Source organism: Citrus sinensis, chromosome 9, assembly GCF_022201045.2.
Source record: "Citrus sinensis cultivar Valencia sweet orange chromosome 9, DVS_A1.0, whole genome shotgun sequence".
Lineage (NCBI taxonomy): Eukaryota > Viridiplantae > Streptophyta > Magnoliopsida > Sapindales > Rutaceae > Citrus > Citrus sinensis.
In genome coordinates, this window is record NC_068564.1 from 18,772,722 (window position 1) to 18,792,487 (window position 19,766).

At 35.7% G+C, this 19,766-nt stretch overlaps 1 protein-coding gene across 1 annotated transcript in view; it reads right to left on the minus strand.

Annotated features, from left to right (window-relative positions):
* Positions 1 to 19,766, minus strand: part of LOC102616562 (putative F-box protein PP2-B12) — a 99,575-nt gene that overhangs the window by 69,441 nt on the left and 10,368 nt on the right. The gene's annotated exons all lie outside the window — the stretch shown is intronic.

The window sequence follows — 19,766 nt, forward strand, 5'->3', positions numbered from 1 at the left end:
TGACGCTTGCTGCACGAGGGTTGGAACAGGTCTAATGAGTTAGAAAATGGCACCAATAGCCGGTGGAAAAAAATGTCAACATGAGTTTCACGAAAACATAGAATATTAACAATAGAGTAATGTTAGAGGCACAACCACTTTATTTATATAAATTGATTTGTCATAAGAAGATTGGTTATATAAAATTATCATGTATTTATATAATTAAAAAAATAATTATTATATTTTTTAATAAATCTTTTCATGCCATACAAATTTGTAGACACTAAATTATACAAATTGTTCGTGGCTTTATTATTAAGGGAAAAGGACAAACACACTCCCAACGTTTATATAAAGGGACAAAAACCCTCCTAATGTTTTAAAAAAGATATTTACACCCCAATTTATTATAATTTTACCATTATACCCTTCTAGCATATAAAAAAAAATTATTAGATTATCCAATTTGTCTATATATTATTAATAACATTATAAATAGACAAATTGGATATTATAAAAAAAATATAAATATACCCTCATTGCCCAATTCCTCTATTTAAATTTTTATCAATAACTAATTTTCAAAAAAGACATCTATACACCTAAAAAATTTGTAAATAAATTATAATTTTAAAAATAAAATTAGTTATTAATAACCAATTTTATTTAAATTTTAAACTTGTATATTTAACAATTCTCCACATGTCAATCATTTAAACTTGTACATTTATAACCAATTTTTTATGTTATTTATTATGGTATTAATAACCAATTTTATTTTTAAAATTATAATTTATTTACAATTTTTTTAAGTGTGTATAGATGTCTTTTTTGAAAATTGGTTATTAATAAAAATTTAAATAGAGGAATGAAGCAATGAGGGTATATTTATAATTTTATTAACAATATATAGACAAATTGAATAATCTAATATTTTTTTTTATATCCTAGAAGGGTATAATGATAAAATTATAATAAATTAGAGTATAAATATCTTTTTTAAAACATTAAAAAAATTAAAAAATTGGTTATTAATAAAAATTTAAATAGAAGAATGAAACAATGAGGGTATATTTATAATTTTATTAATAATATATAGACAAATTGAATAATTTAATAATTTTTTTTATATTCTAGAAGGATATAATGATAAAATTATAATAAATTAGAGTATAAATATCTTTATTAAAATATTAAAATTCTTTTTTATCTTTTTACCTAAACATTGAGATGTATTTGTCCTTTATCCTATTATTAATCAGGCCGGTCATCCATCTCCATTCACAAAAAATAATAACGAGTAATTAATAACATAGAAAGGATGAAAGAGGTTAAAAGCACCACTGTCTCTAAAGGAGATTATTTAATTTTCTGCTGTAAATGTGATAAAGTGGGATTAGACTTGTGTAATGTTTCGAAGCGCTTGTCAGAACAATCAAGATCACCTTAATTCTTTGACCTCCGTCATTTCCACACCCCCCCCCCCCCCCCCCCCCCCCCATAAAGTCAATTGGAAGGTTATTACAAAAATATGAAGTAGGTAAGAGAATTTTTCTTTTAGATTCTTACTTTAATTATTACTTAAACTTAGGTGAGCACGAAAATAAAATTCATTCATAAGTGCAAAGCTCATTTACATCAAAATTTGACAAAATATATACTGTTTCGAAACTCTTTTCTTAGGATGATCAATACATACTAACAAGTCTCTAATCTCAATCAAATTTTCTCCAAATTCAATTGTTTTTAGACTCAATTAAATTGGGAGCTGTTGTCATTAAAAAAACCAATAAAAATATCTAGGAGAATAACATTTTGGATCGTATTATTATTATTATGATTTAAAAAGTTTAGATGAGAATAAGAAATCTTACCTTAATAATACTATTTGGGAAAGAAGTAAAAGGCCAAATAAAAACGCCACGTGTTGATATGGAGTTTTATAGCTGAAGTCATTAAAACAACGATGGCTTACACCGAGTACCCCAGTCCCTCTATAGGATACCCAAGGTATGGTGAGTAAGGATAAAAAAAGTCTGAAAAATATCTAAAAAAATGTCAGGAGATGAAAGAGACATTAACCAAAAAAAAAAAAATTGACTGATTCTTCAGAAAAAATTTAAGAAATCAATGAGGGAATATTGTGCTGAAAAAGATGGGACATAGACTTTTCACGATTGCAAACATGCTAAAAGTTTGTTACAAGGACAATTGGGACCATCTGCCCTCTCTTGCCATGCCTGCAAATCTCCAGCAGCTTTAACAGAGGTACGTAGGACCACCCCTTTATGTTTAACACACATATGCATTTTAAACATGCTCTCCACTCATATTTTGAAACACCCAAGTAGTCATACGTATGAAGGATAAGAATATCTCTAACATGACAACAAGGAACATCAATAAAATAACACTAGGCGGCACGGCAGTCGGGGTACTCTTTATAAAATACTCAGATTTTATTTTTATCATAACATACAACACACACACCACAAAAGCTGATGTTTCTTCCATCTCCAGTCACCATTATGAGAGCTCGCAAGCTCTCAAACCCAAGATAACCCAACTCTAACTTGAATGTCGGAGTGTGGTCGCTGACCACCCTTGATTGTACCTCTAATCTATTTCTCGTTGTTTTGCAAATCTAAGGTGATTTGGCAAGGTTTTTCGAGTCCGGATTAAAACCTCTCACCCTATCCATTATCCTCCCACTCTTTCATCACTCCTTAGAAATCAAAACAGCCCCTACACCCCGAACAAGCGAGGCACCCTATGTCCCAACAAAAGTAAATTCATTGTTCTTAGTTTGGTTTTGTAGTTTTCACTCACACACCCAAAATCTACTAAAAACAAATACTAACCCTTATCTTATAATATTACTCACATATTTTCATCCTCATCTCCTTAGGATGATATTCCATATTTTATTATGTAAAAATTACTAAAAGGAAAAATTTACTTAATTCTTTATACAAAACATATGCATAATTATTGCATTATAAGTATCTACATTTTTTCCCTTTTCTTTTTAAAATCTTTTGACAACTCTTTGATTTTAGGAACTACTAGTCCGGTACATGTAAACATCAACAATACGAAAGTGGCCTCAGAGTGTAAAAAGTCAATAATAATTTCCAAAAGAGATTTAATTAACAATGTACTCCACAAAGAAATTAAGAGATTATAGTGATAAGAAATTACATGATTAAAAAAATAATTTGAAAATCATATGTATTTAATAAATAACATCTTAAAAAGTATTTTTTTAGGATGAATTTTTTGGGACGTGGTTAATTTTTAACATGCGGAGCTCTATTTATAAATTAAACTGAGGATATTTTAGAAATAAAATTCAAAAGGAGTGTAATAAGAATCTTAAAGGGCTGCTCAAAAGATCCATTGTATTGGGCCAGGCGCATTTAGACTTCTCTGACAAATTCCAGTAAACTTGGATTTGTTTTCTCTTCTAACTATTGAGAAAATTGTGAAGAGTTTTTTCTCAATCGTTTTGGCCTGTATTTATAGATCGACATGGTTGGAGATTTGATTTTAGATCTAATCTTCACTGTTTTATCTTTGAACGTTGTATTTCTCTCTTAAATTTTGTAACTGTTTTTAGTTTTATTCAACTTTTGGCACATAATTTTATTTGTAATCACATGCCACTAATTGCCACATCTTTAGATTAGATCAATAATCTCTTCCTGGTTTCATATAATTATTACGTAGCTTTATGCTGTGGTGCTTACAGTAATGATAGTTTATTTACCTGCCTTATATTATACTTACTTTATAGCTTCGTAGGTAATCGTGTTGAAGGTAAAGTATTTAATGATGAGCTGCAAAAATGATCCAATTCAATCGATCTTAAACCGTAACGTTATCTGCAATAACATGCACCAAAAACATAATTATGTAATTTCATCGATCTTGAACATCAGTAACACATTTGCCTAAATCAAGTTTAATTACCCATAAAAATAAAACGAAACACAACCACAAGAACACAATTAATCCACACAATTCTTCTTATTCTAATTGAAGGGCTAAGTAATTAAGTAACTCCCGATGAGACCTTGAGATTATTATTAATTGGGTTAATTTCTGTGTACCTCCCTCATGAGGTAACAATCTTTAAATTGTCATTATCTTACTTTTAAAAATATCAAATTACCCCCAATAATTATTAACTTTATCGATTGACCACAGTTAACTACTTAAAGTACAAAAATATCCTTTTTAACAATTTTATTGACTAACAATTTTAACCCTAAAAGAATATTATTTAAAGTAATAAAATAATAAAATAAAAGTATAATTTTGGTTTCGATAGCTGTGATTTGGTTCCCATGGCTGGCGCGGCCAAGGGTTTGGAAGCACGGCTAGGAATTTGGTTCTCATTTTGGTTCTCATGGCTACATGTGACCATGAGTTTCGCTGCCATGGTCGTGTATGGCCATGACATTGGTCGCCTTTGCCGCATTAGGTTCCCATGGCTATGCGTGGCCACGCGCAGCCATGGGTGCCATGGCCATGGCAGCCAAGGGTTTGTGTGCCAATCTTCAAATTGAGTGAATCCATGATTCATGGCAACTGTGTGAGTTTAGTTCTTGTGAATCCCATGTCTTGAAATAATGTCTTTATCTTATATGGCCAAATAAGATGCCCCAAACAAACTCAACGTACCTCGTGTATATTTTGACATAGATTCCTTTAGCTTCCCATCCTTGTTAATAAATTTCTTGAAAATGATCAGTTTTTAGCAGATTTTGAACGGATGTATGAACGCTACAAAACCAAGCCAAGAACAATAAATTTATTTTTATTGGGAAGTGGGGTGCCTTACTTGTTTAGAGTGTACAAGCTATTTCGGCTTTTTATAGAGTGACGGGGGATTGTGAGGGCGATGGATATGGTGGGAGATTCAACTTCAGGTGCAGAGAGCTTCCAAAAGTCACCTTAAACCTGCAGAACACCGAAAAAAGAGATCAGAGGTGGAGTCGGGGGTGGTCGACAACCACACTTCGATGCTCAAGTCAGAGTTGGGTTTTCTTAGGTTAGAGAGCTTGCAAGCACTTAGTAATAGAGACTTAGAGGTTGAAGAAACCTTAGCTCTTGTGATGTGTTTGTTAGATGATTTGATAAAAAATAAACCTGAGTTTTTATAAGGTGAACCCCAGCTGTCGTTCCACCTGGCGTTATTTTATTGGTGTCCTTGCTGTCATATCAGGAATATTCTTATTTTTTATATGTGTGGCGGCTTGAACATTTAAAAAATATACTTGGAGAGTAAGTTTGAGGTGTATTCACATGTTGGGTATAGTGGAGTAGTCCCGCGTACCTCTGTAAATATGTTGTAAATTTGTAGGCATGAGAAGAAAAAATATTGTGATCCCAACTATCATAGTATCAACCTTTTGACTTATTTGCTGGCGTGACAGGCGGCTGTCTCCTCTTTGGTAGCGCGAGATTTTCTCGTTGATTCTTTATTTTTAGCTAGAAAATCAGCCACATTTTTTTGGGATAATATTTCATTCATCTCATGAGACTTTTTTAAATATTTTTCTAACCTTTTTGCCCTTGCATATTGATCTTTTCGACCTTGGTCTTCATTTTCATTTTCAACCTTTTTCTAGGAAGATGTTCAGTGACATGAGAATTGCCCCCAGACAATTATCCCTACCTGGTTGGAGGTTACTTACGGGCTTAAAGGTATTGTGGCTGAAGGTGTTTGGGAAGGATATTTCCTACAAGGATTTGAGAGGGCTTTATCAGTTGAAGAAACTAACTAGCCTATCTATTGCTTATTTTGCTACTTGGGGGGTCCATAGTAATTTGGTGAACTCAAACCCCTTATTGAAAAAGGGTTATATATATGGTTGGTTCGTACTTGAGGGTGAGTGGGGGAGAGGTATCCCAGTTGAGAGTGAGGGTGTGCAAGTCCAGAACTCCTTTAACGAAGATAGTACGTGTTTTCTTCTTCACATTTCCCTATATATAAACATTTCTTATTCGGTGCTTCTTGGGACTTTTGTAGATATCACTTGGTTTAAAGGAACATGCCCAATTCGCGAGGTAGGAAGAAAAGTGAGTTATGTTATAGAGAGGTTCCAGTCTTTATAGAGTGAGAGTGACGTTTTGAGCACGATCCGGTTGGTGAAAGATGGCTTGATTGATGAGTGTCTTCCATCCTCTTCGGGGGGCGATACATGTACGGCTGCATGGTGTAGTTGGAGTACCCTACCTTCACTAGTCTTGCAGGGTATCCCCATCATCTGCACATATTTTCAACTGCCATATCCTATACTTTTTAATGTCTTTTTGCTCGTGATGATTCTGATGTTCATTTTACTGACCATTCTTTTTTTTTTAGTTGCTTGGTGACGGATAGGTATAGACCCGTTTACCGAGGATTTCAATACTTTTTTTAACCGCATGAGTGGCAGTTCCTCTGGTACCCTAGGTACTTCAGCAAAGGGTATCCGACGTCTTGTCGTTCTAAGTACTAAGGGCAAATTGCATGATTCTTCTTTTGGTGGCTCCCGGGATACTCCAGTTAACTATAAGAGAAAACTTGGCTCCTTGTTCATGATCTCAGGAGACCTCATAGAGGGAGAGTTTGATCCGGTGGCCAACAAGAAGATATCTTATGTGACTGACTGTTTTCTCCATACCTCTGAGTGTATTTCTATGAATATGGCTGCTGAGGCGGATATATTGGATCTAAATGAGCGCTATAGTCAAGTGTTCAAGGCTTGTTATGATGTGAGTGCTTCTCACCCTTCTTCTTCTTATCCCCCCTATTTTTTTTCTCATTTTTTTGTTGCAGGCGGCTTTCTACCTTAGCCATAGTCTTTGAGACTTTAGCGGTACCTCGGTTGCATAAGCGAATGTTGAGAAATTAAAGAAGGAGCTTAAACTCAGCTGGTCTTGGGAGGAAAAGCTTGGTGAAGAGGTTAAGGCCTTGAAAGAGTGCTTGGACGACCTAACCCGAGAAAACATTCGCATATCCAAGGACTTTGAAGAGGTTGAAGTTAGGTATGATGAGTTATTATCTCGCTAGAATGAGATGGTCGACAAAGCTTTCACTCACATCATGATGGAGGTTTAACGTATAGACCCAGAGCTAGAAGTACCTCGTGTAGAGAAACGGGTGGACAAGTTAGCCATTCTGAAGATGATCGAGGATAGAAGGGTAACCCAGGCTACTCCAGCTCTCAGCTCTCAACAATCTTCTGGAGTATTTCAGGTACCTCAGATAGATCTTCGATCCGATGGTGCAGTCCATGAAGGTTGTACCTCTTTGATCTCCGGAGTTCCTACTGATCCTTCTATTGAGAGGAGTAATGGAGACGATGTTCCCCCATGATGCATGATACTACTTGCTATTATCATTTAAAGTTCATCACCGGGCGTTTCAATAGCCTTCTTTCTTTCTTTTTGTACTTTTTGTAGTGTAATGTCCCCTTTTGTTGTATTGGGATAATTGTCTTTTGGAAGCTTGCCTCGACAATTTTGCTACTGTTTACATTAAACTTCTGTAATATACTTGATTTGGCATGTCATTGAATTCTTTGTTCATGATCAACTATGTAGAGTTGTGGAGGTCCCTCAGGTACCCCAGGTACCTCTTGATATATTTGTGGTGTTTGCGTGTGATTCCCGTAGATATGCTTACTACTCTTCTTAATAAAGATTATGACGTATCTCAAATAATTTAATAATTCAAGCATCATCATGATACAAAATGAAATTCATAAGTGACGCAACTAAGATGTAGGTAAAGAATTCGGTTTTGCTTTCTCAAAGCCTTTTTTTTTTTCGAGGACCTTCTTGGCCCATTTTTTTCACAGAATTGGTCAAAAACTGCTTATTTTGCCATCAACTTTAAGCCAATATTAAATAAGATAATGCAAATAGAGGAGGCTTCTTGCCTACCTTATTTCTTTTAGGCATTCAACTCTTGTGACTGCTGTTTGTTTTGGGTTGTCTATTCTTTACTTAGCTTAAGTAAAAAAATAAAGATGTGGGGGTGTGCGTACCTTAACGAAATCTCATAGCATTAAGGTATGTTGGTTTACCTCTCCCTCAGGCCTTCTTCGACCCTCCCTTTTTAAATTTATTGTATTCTCTTTTATTGGCTTTGATCTCGCATAGATCTTCATGATTAAGTTAGGTAAGATATCTCAGGCTCCTCATATTATCTTGTAATGAAGCAATTATAGATTAAAGGTGCATATAAGACATGGCGCAATAAAATAAAGTCACATTAATGGCGAAAATTTAACCACAGTCATATTTGATAATCGAAAATGAGAACACACATCACCCATAAAGTAAAAAACATACTTATAAGCAATAGAAGCAAAAAAAAAAAAAAAAAAAAATCCATTACATATCACATGCTCATTGTCCCAATGAGAATGAGGAATCATGGAAATACTCGCTCACTGGGATTTAGGGAATTTAAAAATGTTTCCTTTTGTTGGTTATTTTTATAATCAAATGCTATTGATGTCAATGTGCAAATGAACACAACAAGTAATAAAGTGATAAATATTTAAGATCGTCTCCACAGGGATTGATGTCACTTGAAATGTTATAGCAATCACAATAGTGCAACTAAATTTAATCCGAAGTTAACAAATGTCGAGTGGGTTTTATTGTAATTGATGATTATGAGAGAATAAAGTAAAACAATATCGTAATGAATTAAACCAAATTAAATGTGCCTAAGATTCAATTGAGACTATGGTAGTTGAATGATCAAACTCTCCTCATGGGCTTACTGCTTTTCATCATATTAACACCAGTTGTTACGGCAAGTGCTGCAACACTGGGCAGAATTAATCTGCATCCTCAGCTATTGTATATTGGAACTCTCATACCTTTAAATTTATTAACAATGACCAGTACTAATATAATTATGGTATGACATTATGATCCTTTAGTCTCTCCACCCTACAAGATAAGCACCTATGTCTAGTGTGTCACAAATCTTAACTTCAAGTATAGCCCTTATGAGATTCAAGATAACTTAATCCAAGAAACTTAAATTAAGATCAAGTAATACTCTGATAATATCCGCTAAGACATGCCCTTTTACTGCTCTATCTTAACTGGAACTATTAAATGGGTGGTCAACCGAAATAACAGTTATATTAATAATAGCTACTAGAGTAAAATGCTACAGCAATGACATAACAACACATAAGAACAGTCAAGAACCCATTGGATTGTTTGTCACTCAACTACAAGTAAATCTAGTTCATATTCTGAATAAGAAAAACAAACATAAATATGTTGTTCACGGGATACATCAGAACAATCAAAGGAAGAAGATAAATATAAGTTGAGCACGGTGAAAGATAAATCCAAATAATTCTGCAAGATTCCTCAATGTTGCCGAAACAGCACTCTTTAATTCTGATATTCTTTTCCTTTCCTCTCTAATGATTCTAATGATAATTCCCTTACCGCCTTTCTATATGGTTCGCGCCTCCCTTTTATACTACAAACTAGGGTAAAATAAAAGTTCGTGGGCTTGCATGAGTTAAATTAGGAAACATGCAAATCGCGATTCTGCAGCTGACCCGCGCCTAATTTTGCTCCCACATTACTCCCAGATTGCTATAGCACTGGTTGCTCTAACATCAGCTACAACACTGCACTATTCCCGATTGTGCTTTACTTCTTTTGCGTCCATCTTCTTTCCTCCTCTTGCTCATCTAATGTATCACAATTCCCTCATGAATTAAGACTTTCTGAAAACCTACAATTATGCACTTGTTTTTAGCATAAATTACTTTGATTCAAGCAAAACTTATTAAAACTCAACTAAAATGAATGTTTATGCAAAATATAACCAAAATGTGATAAAAACACCTTATTTGTTCTCTAAGTGATCTTGATTTAAGTATAGAATTGATGTAATAATTCTATTTCCTAGAGTTATCACACCCCCAAACTTAAACCATTACTTGTCCTCAAGTAATGACAATATACTAACACTTTATGCAAACAATCATGCAACAATACTTTAGCTCTTTTATCAAATTTGCAAGGATTCTTCCACCTTCAGATCACTCTCCCAATCATGCAAAATGACCATAGTAAATCAGTTTTGTACTTAAGCTTCTTTCTGTCCATAGTGTGTGTGTGTTACTTTGATTGAATTCCAGAAATGCCATAACATCACTAAGAGACTGCATGTAATTCATCAGTGACAACATTTCATTCATATATGGGGTAGCATAAATTTCACATATTCAAACTGTGATAATTATAAGCTTGAAACTGGAGAGTAAAACTGGAGAGTAAAACTGAAGAGTATTCAACCCCCTCACTGCAACATTTATCTTTCATATGAATGTTAATTAATTGTAATGATGACAATTATCAATTATCAACATTTATCAATTGTAATGATGACACTCAATTACTGAAATAATTTGATATACCCATTAACGGCTTTCCATATTACAAACATAGAAAAAGAAAATAGGAAATAGATAGAGTGAACGATAGGGCTTAAGACATTGTCTTCATATTAGTAGTACTTCCTCAACATCGCGGCGTTCCAGGTATGCTTCACAATTGTTCTGTCCATGTGGAGCTTATATGCCCCAGATCCTACCGGCTTGTCTATGCTATATGGGCGTTCTCAGTTTGCTCCGAATGATCCCTCGGAGGGTACCCGGGTGTTCTGGGTTACCCTTTGTAGAACTAAATCCCCTTTCTTGAATGATTTGGATCGTACCTTCTTGTCATATAGGCCTGAAATACAGTGCTGATATATTGCAACCTTTAATTCTGCTTTAGCCCTTTTTTCTTCAACAAGATCAAGGCTAGGTGCAATCAAAGAGGCGTTCTCGGCTTCATCAAAGTACGCAGTCCTGTAAGAGAGTATCCCGATATTTGTTGGAATGACCGCATTAGTCCTGAATGTGAGAGAAAAGGGGGTTTCTCGAGTTGAAGCATTCTGAGTTGTCTGATAAGCCTAGAGGACACCAGAAATCTCGTCTACCCAAGCTCCCTTTCTTTCCTCCAGTATTTTCTTTAGAATACACTAAATGATTTTATTAATGGCTTCAATCTGTCTATAGAATTGTGGGTGAGTCGGAGAAGCAAATTAGTTGGCTATTCCAAGCTCTGAGCAAAAACTCTGAAATTTTTCGTTACCGAATTGCTTCTCGTTGTCGATGACAATGGCATTAGGAATACCATACCTGCACATGAGGTTCTTTCAAACGAAATCGGTGGTTTTCCTTTCTATAATGCTTGCTAATGGCTCCGCCTCTATCCACTTTGTGAAATAATCAACGGCTACAATTGCATATTTAGCTTGCTCTCTTGCAGTTGGCAGTGGGCCAATCAGATCTATACCTTAAACAGCAAAAGGCCACGGAAAAAACATGAGAATTAACTTTTCTAGGAGAAGATGGGGTACCTTGGCAAATCTCTGGCACTTGTTACAATTCTTGAACATGTTCTTAGCATCTTCCTGCATCGTATATACATAGTTTACCCTTCATTATATAATTGTTAGTTATTTTTATTTCTTATTTATAATTAATTGAATTGTTTTATTGAATAAGGAATTAATCGGAGATTATGGATGAAAAGTACATAAAGGATAACAATTGGACGACATTGAAGATCAAATCAATTTGTGGAAGCAATTAAGCAGATGTGCAAGAAATCCTATTTGAGGAAACCAAAGCCAATAAATTGAATATCCATGCTCGTGCAAATAAAGAAGAAGTTTAAAAGCTAAATTGGGTAGGCATTTGGAAAGCAATTTAAAGGGACCCGTACTTGGCTTTCAAAAGTGGAAAGTAATAGCTTATGGTGGCGTTAATTTGGAGGATGTGTTTTATAATTGAAAAAGGATTTCAATTAGAATTCAAAAAGGATTTCTTTAGAATTTTTGGAGAAGAATTCGATCAACTAGCATTATAAAAAGAGGAGCCGCCAGAGAGGAAGAAAAATGAGAGTATTCGGCAAAAGAGAGAAGAAAAATAGCAACAGCAGTTCGGCTTCCCATGGCTAAATTTATTTATTTTGTTACTCTCAATTCAAGTATGTAACTAATTTTCTTATACTGAGGTTAAGGATGAAACCCTATTCAATGAAATAATTATCTTTTTATTTAATTAATTTCCTATATATGTTTTTTAATATTCATGGTTCTTATTTTACATGATTAATTTGATATTATTAAAATCTTTTCATCGATTCTATTATGCATTATTGATTGTTAAGATTAATATTTGACTAAATTTATGCTTGGATCTATAAAGTTTATATATGATTATCTTTGATTCTGTGTCTTTCATTAAATTGTTTACACAGAGTGCTTAAAAAGACTTTAACTTTTTGTTATTCAATATATTTACATGGGACGTTTAGATATCATAGTATTAAGCAGAAAAAGAACCTACACAAGATTAATTTTAATTGGACTTAATTGTTATATCCATGAGATGACATAGATCGATTTTGAGCTGTCACTCTAAAATTGAGGATTAATTAATATTTAGATAATTACTAATTGAATAGTGTCGGATTCTAAAACCTTGGTAATTTTTGTCTTATAAATTCTCCTTTACTTTAATTGTTTTCTTAGTTTAATTCTTCTTAAAGTCCAAATTGCCCAACTAGGTTATGATTAATATTAATTTTAAAATTAAATTAGACTTTTCAATTTATAACAATCCCTGTGGGTTCGATCTTGTTACCATTATTGTATTTTTAGATTCGTGCGCTTGCGAGTATATCAAAAGTTTTCACCACAGTAGGCCAATAAAATCCTTGGCGAAGGGCCTTCTGAGCTAATGATTGTGCTCCATAGTGGTTATCGCAAATTCCTTCGTGTATCTCCCTCATGACATACTTGGTTTGCTCGTTTCCCAAGCACTTTAAGTAAGGGAGGGTGAACCCTCTCCTGTATAAGGTATCCTCGATGAGACAATATCGTGCAGCTTTATACTTCAGCCTTCTTGCTTTACTCTTGTTTGAGGGCAGAACCCCATTCTTGAGGTACCTTATGATTGGTTCCATCCAGGGTACTCTAGCAATTGTCGACCCCACTTCTTCTGGCTTAGGTACATTAATACTAGGTGTAGGTATATACTTAGTAGTGATAGGACCAGCCGACTGAGTTGTGCTAAAGGAAGCCATTTTGGTGAGGTTGTCAACTTCACAATTTTCCATCCGTGGTATTCTTTCCACTTTAACCTTAGTAAATTGGGACATTAATTTTCTGGTTCTCCCGAGGTACCCCTTCATATTTTCTTCCTTAGCTTGATATTCTGAGGTGATTTGATCAACCACCAATTGAAAGTCACTTTTGATGTGGACCTTTTTTGCACACAAGACCTTCGACATCCTTAGTCCCACTATTATTGTTTCATATTCGACCTCGTTATTTGAGGCCTTGATTCTGAAATGTAAAGCATATCATAGTTTCACTTTACCTAGATCAAGGATTATTATTCACGCACCACTTCCATGTGAGTTGGAGAAAGCATCCACATATATCTCCCAAACATGCTCCTCTTCAATAGCTGGTATAGTTTTGCTCGGGTACCCCGAGATCCCTTCACCCCCGGAGTTACTGGCGAATTTTGCGATAAAATCGGCAATGGCTTGGGCTTTAATAGTTGAGCATGGCTTGAAGATGATATCGAACTCACTTAATTCAAGAGACCAGCGAAGAAGTCTTCTGGACATGTCTAATTTCTGGAGGATTTGTCGAAGGGGAAGATTTGTAACCACAGCAATGGCATGGGCCTAAAAATACGGTCGGAGCTTTCTTGTAGAGATAATTAAAGCCAAAACTAATTTTTCTGTAGCGGGGTGTTGCTATAAATTCAAATGCTATTAGTGTCAATGTACAAGTGTACACAACAAGTAATATAATAATGAGTATTCAGGATCATCTCCACAGGAATTGATGTTATTAGATTTGTTACAACAATCTCAATAGGGCAGATTTTTGTTCTAAATTAAAATAAAACAATTAATGAGACTAATATACTAATTAAAATAAAAAAGCAATAAATAAAATGCAACAAAGTAAATTATCACGTCAAACTCAAGGATAAAACCAATGGGAATATAGAGTAGATGAATGAATAAACTCTCTTAATGGCTTTGACTATTTTTCTAATATTTGTCCGGTTGTTGCAGTATCTGCTATAACACTAGACAAATCCTTATGTATCCACAGTTGTCGCATGTTGAATATCTTATATCTATATGCAACCTAACATTGATAAGTTGTTATGCCAACATTAGATATAGTATTACACGTTTAGGTTATAATTACCCTACAAGATGAATCCCTATATCTAGTTCATCATTAATCTTAAATCAAGCATGGCCATGTTAGACTCAAGTAAAACTCAATCCAGGAAACTCAATCTAAGACTAAATATTGCTCTGATATGTTCCACTAAGATATGCCTTTTTATGACTCTTTCTTAGCTAGTATTATTAAATGGGTGATCAACCGAAATAATGAATAAAAATAAATATTATCAAAACAAAATGTTACAACAAACATGCAACAACACATATATTCAGTCAATAAACCATCAAGATTGTTTATCACTCAATCATAAATAAATTTAGTTCATGGTTTGCCAAAGAAAAATAAAGAACAAAGTTTCGGCCATCAAACACATCCCCATGAATAAATAGAAAACAAGAAAACAAGAGAAGAATAAGAAGGACTGAGCTCCTAATTGATTTTTGTAAATTCTCTTCTTGTGCAGCCCTTAATCTCTCTCTTAAATTCTGTTTTTCTTTTGTTTCTTTGTGGTTTTTCTCCTTGGGTGACGGCTCTTCCTTTTTCTTATGATGTGTGCTCCTTTTATAGTTGAAAATTAGGGCAAACAGAAGCCTAGATCGCGTGTCTTCCAGATTAGGAAACTGTAGATCGCAATATTCTGTAAAACTTTCTCTGTCGTTGTTCTAGGATTGCTCAACAATGGCAATGGTTGGTACAACAACGGTTACTACAGCAACGACTATAGCAACTAGATTGTTCTAAATTTGTTTTAATTCTTTTGTAGCCATGTTCTTTCCTTATTTTTGCAAGCCTATTGCATCAACATTCCTTCCTTAAAATTTGAGCTTCCGATCACCTACAAATATGCATATGATCTAAGCACACAAATTATTCTAAATCAAACGAAATTTATTAATAATCAACTAAAATGGATGTTCATGCAAAATATCATTAAAATGCAATAAAAACACATCATTTACTCTCTAAGTAATCTTGATTTAAGTCTAAAAGTGTATGATAACTCTTATTTCATAGAGTTATCACAGGGTACCTCTTTTCAGCGTTGATCATTGCCCTACTTGTGTAATATATAGTTCGTTGTACCCCACCATCGTCTTCTCTTAGTAAAACAGAGCTAGTGGCATGCTCGGAGACGACGAGGAACAACAGAAGCACTTCTCTGGGCTTAGACTTGGCGAGTAAATGCGAATTAACGAGGTACTCTCTAAGCTTCTAAAAAGCCTCTTCGCACTTGGTGGTCCATTGGAGTTTCTTCCCCGCTTTCAAAGCTTTAAAGAATGGCTTGCAATAATCAGTGGCCTTAGAGATAAAATGACCTAAGGTGGTTACTCGGCCGGCTAAGCTCTGGACTTCTGTGATGGTACTTGGTGATGAATGCTATTTTATCTTGATTGGGCTTGTACATTGGAATTTGGTTATACTCGGACAATCTCTTGTCCTGCCGTAGCATCGACTAGCTAGTCTACCTGGGGAAGAAAGAGGTTATCCTTAGAGTATGATTTGTTCAAGTCTGTGAAATCCACACACATGCGCCATTTTCCGTTGGACTTCATGACTAAGACGACATTTGACACCCAGTCGAGGTACACTGCCTCCTTGATAAACTCGGCTGCTAGTAATCAGTCCACTTGTTGTTCAATGGCGTCATAGCATTCCTGGTTGAAAGTTTGACGTTTTTGCTTGACAGACTTATGATGTGGATTGACATTGAGCTTGTGGCAGGTAATAGAAAGTGGGATACCCAGCATATCTGCATGAGACCAGGCGAACACATCAAATTTTTCCTTTAAAAAGTCAATAAGGTTCTCCTGGTGTTGGTTAGGGAGGTTGGAGCTGACTTTGACCATCTTGGTTGGGTCATTATTGCATATTTAAACAAACACAAGATCCTCAATTGGTACTCCTCGCTTTTCATCCTTCGGCATCCGAGGATTCGGGGGTATCTCCACCTCTCCAATTAACGTTGAATTGGGACTTTGTGGTACCCCAGGAGCTACTATATCTAGTTTCATTGGTCCAACTTCTTGTCGCTGTTAAGATTTTTTGGACCGTTGAGCTTTCTTATGTACAGCTCTTCGGCATCTAGCAAATGCTTGCTTGGATAAGCTGATAGGTGGCCTTGTGATGACAGGGTAACCCTTAAGGAACTTATTAGTGGCAATTTGATAAATCACTTTCAAGGTGACAGAATAGCACCCTCGAGTCGATTGCTGATCTCTTTTGATGGTGACAATTTCCCTAGCGGTTGGAATCTTCATTGCGAGGTAATACATAGAGATTGCCGCTTTAGTTGTTGCTAAAATCAATATTCCTAAGATAATATTATAGGCATCGGGGTGATCGACAATAAGGAATTTGATCATATGGAAAACTCGGTGGGGTACATTGCCAATTGTAATAGGCAAAGTGATGATACCCTTGGGGATGATCATATCTCCTGCAAAACTAATGAGTGGTGTGTCATATCGAGTGATTTTTGATGATTCGATTAACAACTGATCTAGGGCGCTTTTAAAGATGGTGTCTACAAAACTGCCAATGTCCACTAGAGTCCTTATTACCTTACTGGTGGTGACTTTTAACATTATAACCAAAGCATTATTATAGGGGTATGAGACACCTTCTGCATCTTTCTCTGTAAAAAGAAGATGGATGAGCTGATCGAGTACCTAGGATACTCTAAAGTGATTTTGACAAGTGACGTTGACTTCCTTACCAGGACGATCCAAGATTGACGACTTGCTGTAATGCTTGATGACCCGTTTAGATTTCCCCATAAGGGTAGGACCTCCTGTTATCATTTGAACATAAAGCCGTTTCTTAGACCCCTGGGGTACCTCAACCTCGAGACTAGGGTTAGTAATCTGTTTACCCTTATCTTGCTCTAAGAACTTCCTAACCTCATGCATATCGGCCACAAACTCCTTGAGGTACCCGCTCAAGATTAAGGACTCAATTTCTTACCACGGGTGAAAACACTCGGCAGTGCTATGGCCGAAATCTTTATGGAACTCATAATATTTCAAACTACGTTTCATAGTAGGGTACTTTCAAATTGGCTTGGGTTGGCAAGTATATCCATATCTGGATCTGGTAAAAAATCTATGTTGAAGACTGATTCAAAGGATGAGAAAAGTCCTATCGGGGTTTTTGTGGTATTGTCCGTCATTCTGGAGGTGTCAGCATAACATACTGAGGTACCCGGGGTACACCAAGAATATTCAACCCTCTCCCACATGAGGTTGAACGAGGTGGGCTGTGTACTTAGGGTGTTCAAGAGGGTGCTTGAGGTGCCTTGGCTTTCTTTGGTTTCTCCTTGCTTTTTGCAACTTTTGCTCTATCTCCCTCCCACTTCAAGTAACACTTCTCATCAATCTCTATTTGTTGTAGAGCTTGAGAACGAGCTTCCCCGAATAAGAGGGGGTCGTGCTTTTGGAATGACCGCCACAACTTACCCAAACGCAAATTCTTCTCAAAATGAGTGAGAGTGTGTTGGTGGCCAAACTTATTGATGCGCAACACCTCTTGGTGGAAGCAGATTACCGTTTACATACTTGGCTAAAGACTCTGATTCTCCTTACTTGATGAAAGCAAGCTTGGAAGATGCTATATCTTGGGAGGAAGCATAATAAACTCATTAACAAAATATTTTAACAACTGGTCTAAGGAGGATACAGTACCTGCCTTGAGTGATCGGAACCATAATTTGGCTGGTCTAGTAAGGGTATGCAGGAACATCCGACATATAGCATTGTCACCCACAAGCACACGTACCGACAAACTTAGAACCGTGTGGAGGCTTTTTGTGCGCTCCCCACAGATGGTGCCAATTGTTTTTAGTAGATTTTTGATGGGTGTATGAACGCCACAAAACCAAATTAAGAACAATAAATTTATTTTTATCAGGAAGCGGGGTGCCTCGATTGTTTGGAGTGTACAGATTGTTTTGGCTTTTTATAAAGTGACAGAGGATTGAGAGAGTGGTGGATATGGTGGGAGATTCGACTTCAGGTGTAGAGAACTTTCAAAAGTCACCTTAAACCTACGAAACATCGAAAGAAGAGGTTAGAGGTGGAGCCAAAGGTGGCTTGCGACCACACTCTGACGCTCAAGTCAAAGTTGGGTTTTCTCAGGTTAGAGAGTTTGCAAGCTCTCAGTAATGGAGGTTTAAAGGTTGAAGAAACCTTAACTCTTGTGATGTGTTTGTTAGATGATTTGATAAAAATTAAACCTGAGTTTTTATACATGTGGTGGCTTGAACATTTTAAAAATATGCTTGGAGAGCAAGTTTGAGGCTTATTCACGTGTTAGACATAGTGGAGTTGTCCCGCGTACCTTTGTAATTCTGTTGTAAATTTGTAGGAATGGCAAGAAAAAGCTACTGGTGTCAACTGTCATATATCAACCTTTCGACTAATTTGCTAGCATGATAGGCGACTGTCTCCTCTTTGGTAGCAGGAGATTTTCTCGTTGCTTCCTTATTTTTAGCTAGAAAATTAGCCACTCTTTTTTGGGGTAATATTTCTTTGATCTTCTGAGATTTTTTAAAATATTTTTCTGACCTTTTTGCCCTTACTTGTGTACCCCAGGTACCCCACAGAGCATCTAGGGTACTCGGGGTAAGCCACTTTCTTAATATCAACACGTGGTGCTTCGTCATTGGGCATTCTATTTCCTTCCCAAACAATATCTATTAACCAAATAAGAAGTTTCATTAATTTGAAGTCAGATCTTACAAGGGCACAATCACATTGTCGCTCAACTTAAAAATGTAATACCAAAACTGTATTGGATGAAAGGCAAGGTAATTTTGTTGGGTTAATTGATTAATATACCAGTATAAGCTTGTAAGCTGTTATGCCACAACAACTTAAAACGAAGTGCAAAGATTTTCTTTACCGATTGCATCCCATTCGAAAAACCTTTCATCTTCAAATCCTCCTTTTTGGTGTGTGCCAATTTGTAAATATATTATTTTGATAGATTTGGATCTCATGTAGAGATGGCAAAAATACCCGCCCGGTCTGGACCCGGACCGTACCCGGGCGTTGTGGGCCGAGTATTACCCGGCCCGGGTATGCAGCTGGGTCGATCTTGGGCATCACTTGATAAACCCGGAACCCGGATTTTATTAAAAAAATATTATGAAATATATATTATTTTAAATATTTATATTTACTTGACTCATTTATTATGCATATATAAAGTTTTAAACACTTAAAGTTTATATTTTCATGTCAAATTTTATTGAAATAAATTTAAAACTTATAAAATTATCAAAAAATACAAAATATATACACATATAATATTAAAAAATATAAAATTTGGGTACCCGGATTAAAACCCGACCCGGACCCGGACCGGTTACATCTAAGTAGGGTCCGATCATTGTAATATCCGGACCCGTCCGGGGTTTTGCCATCTCTAATCTCATGGTAGCGAGTTGGCAGCCTTGGCCGCATGCTGC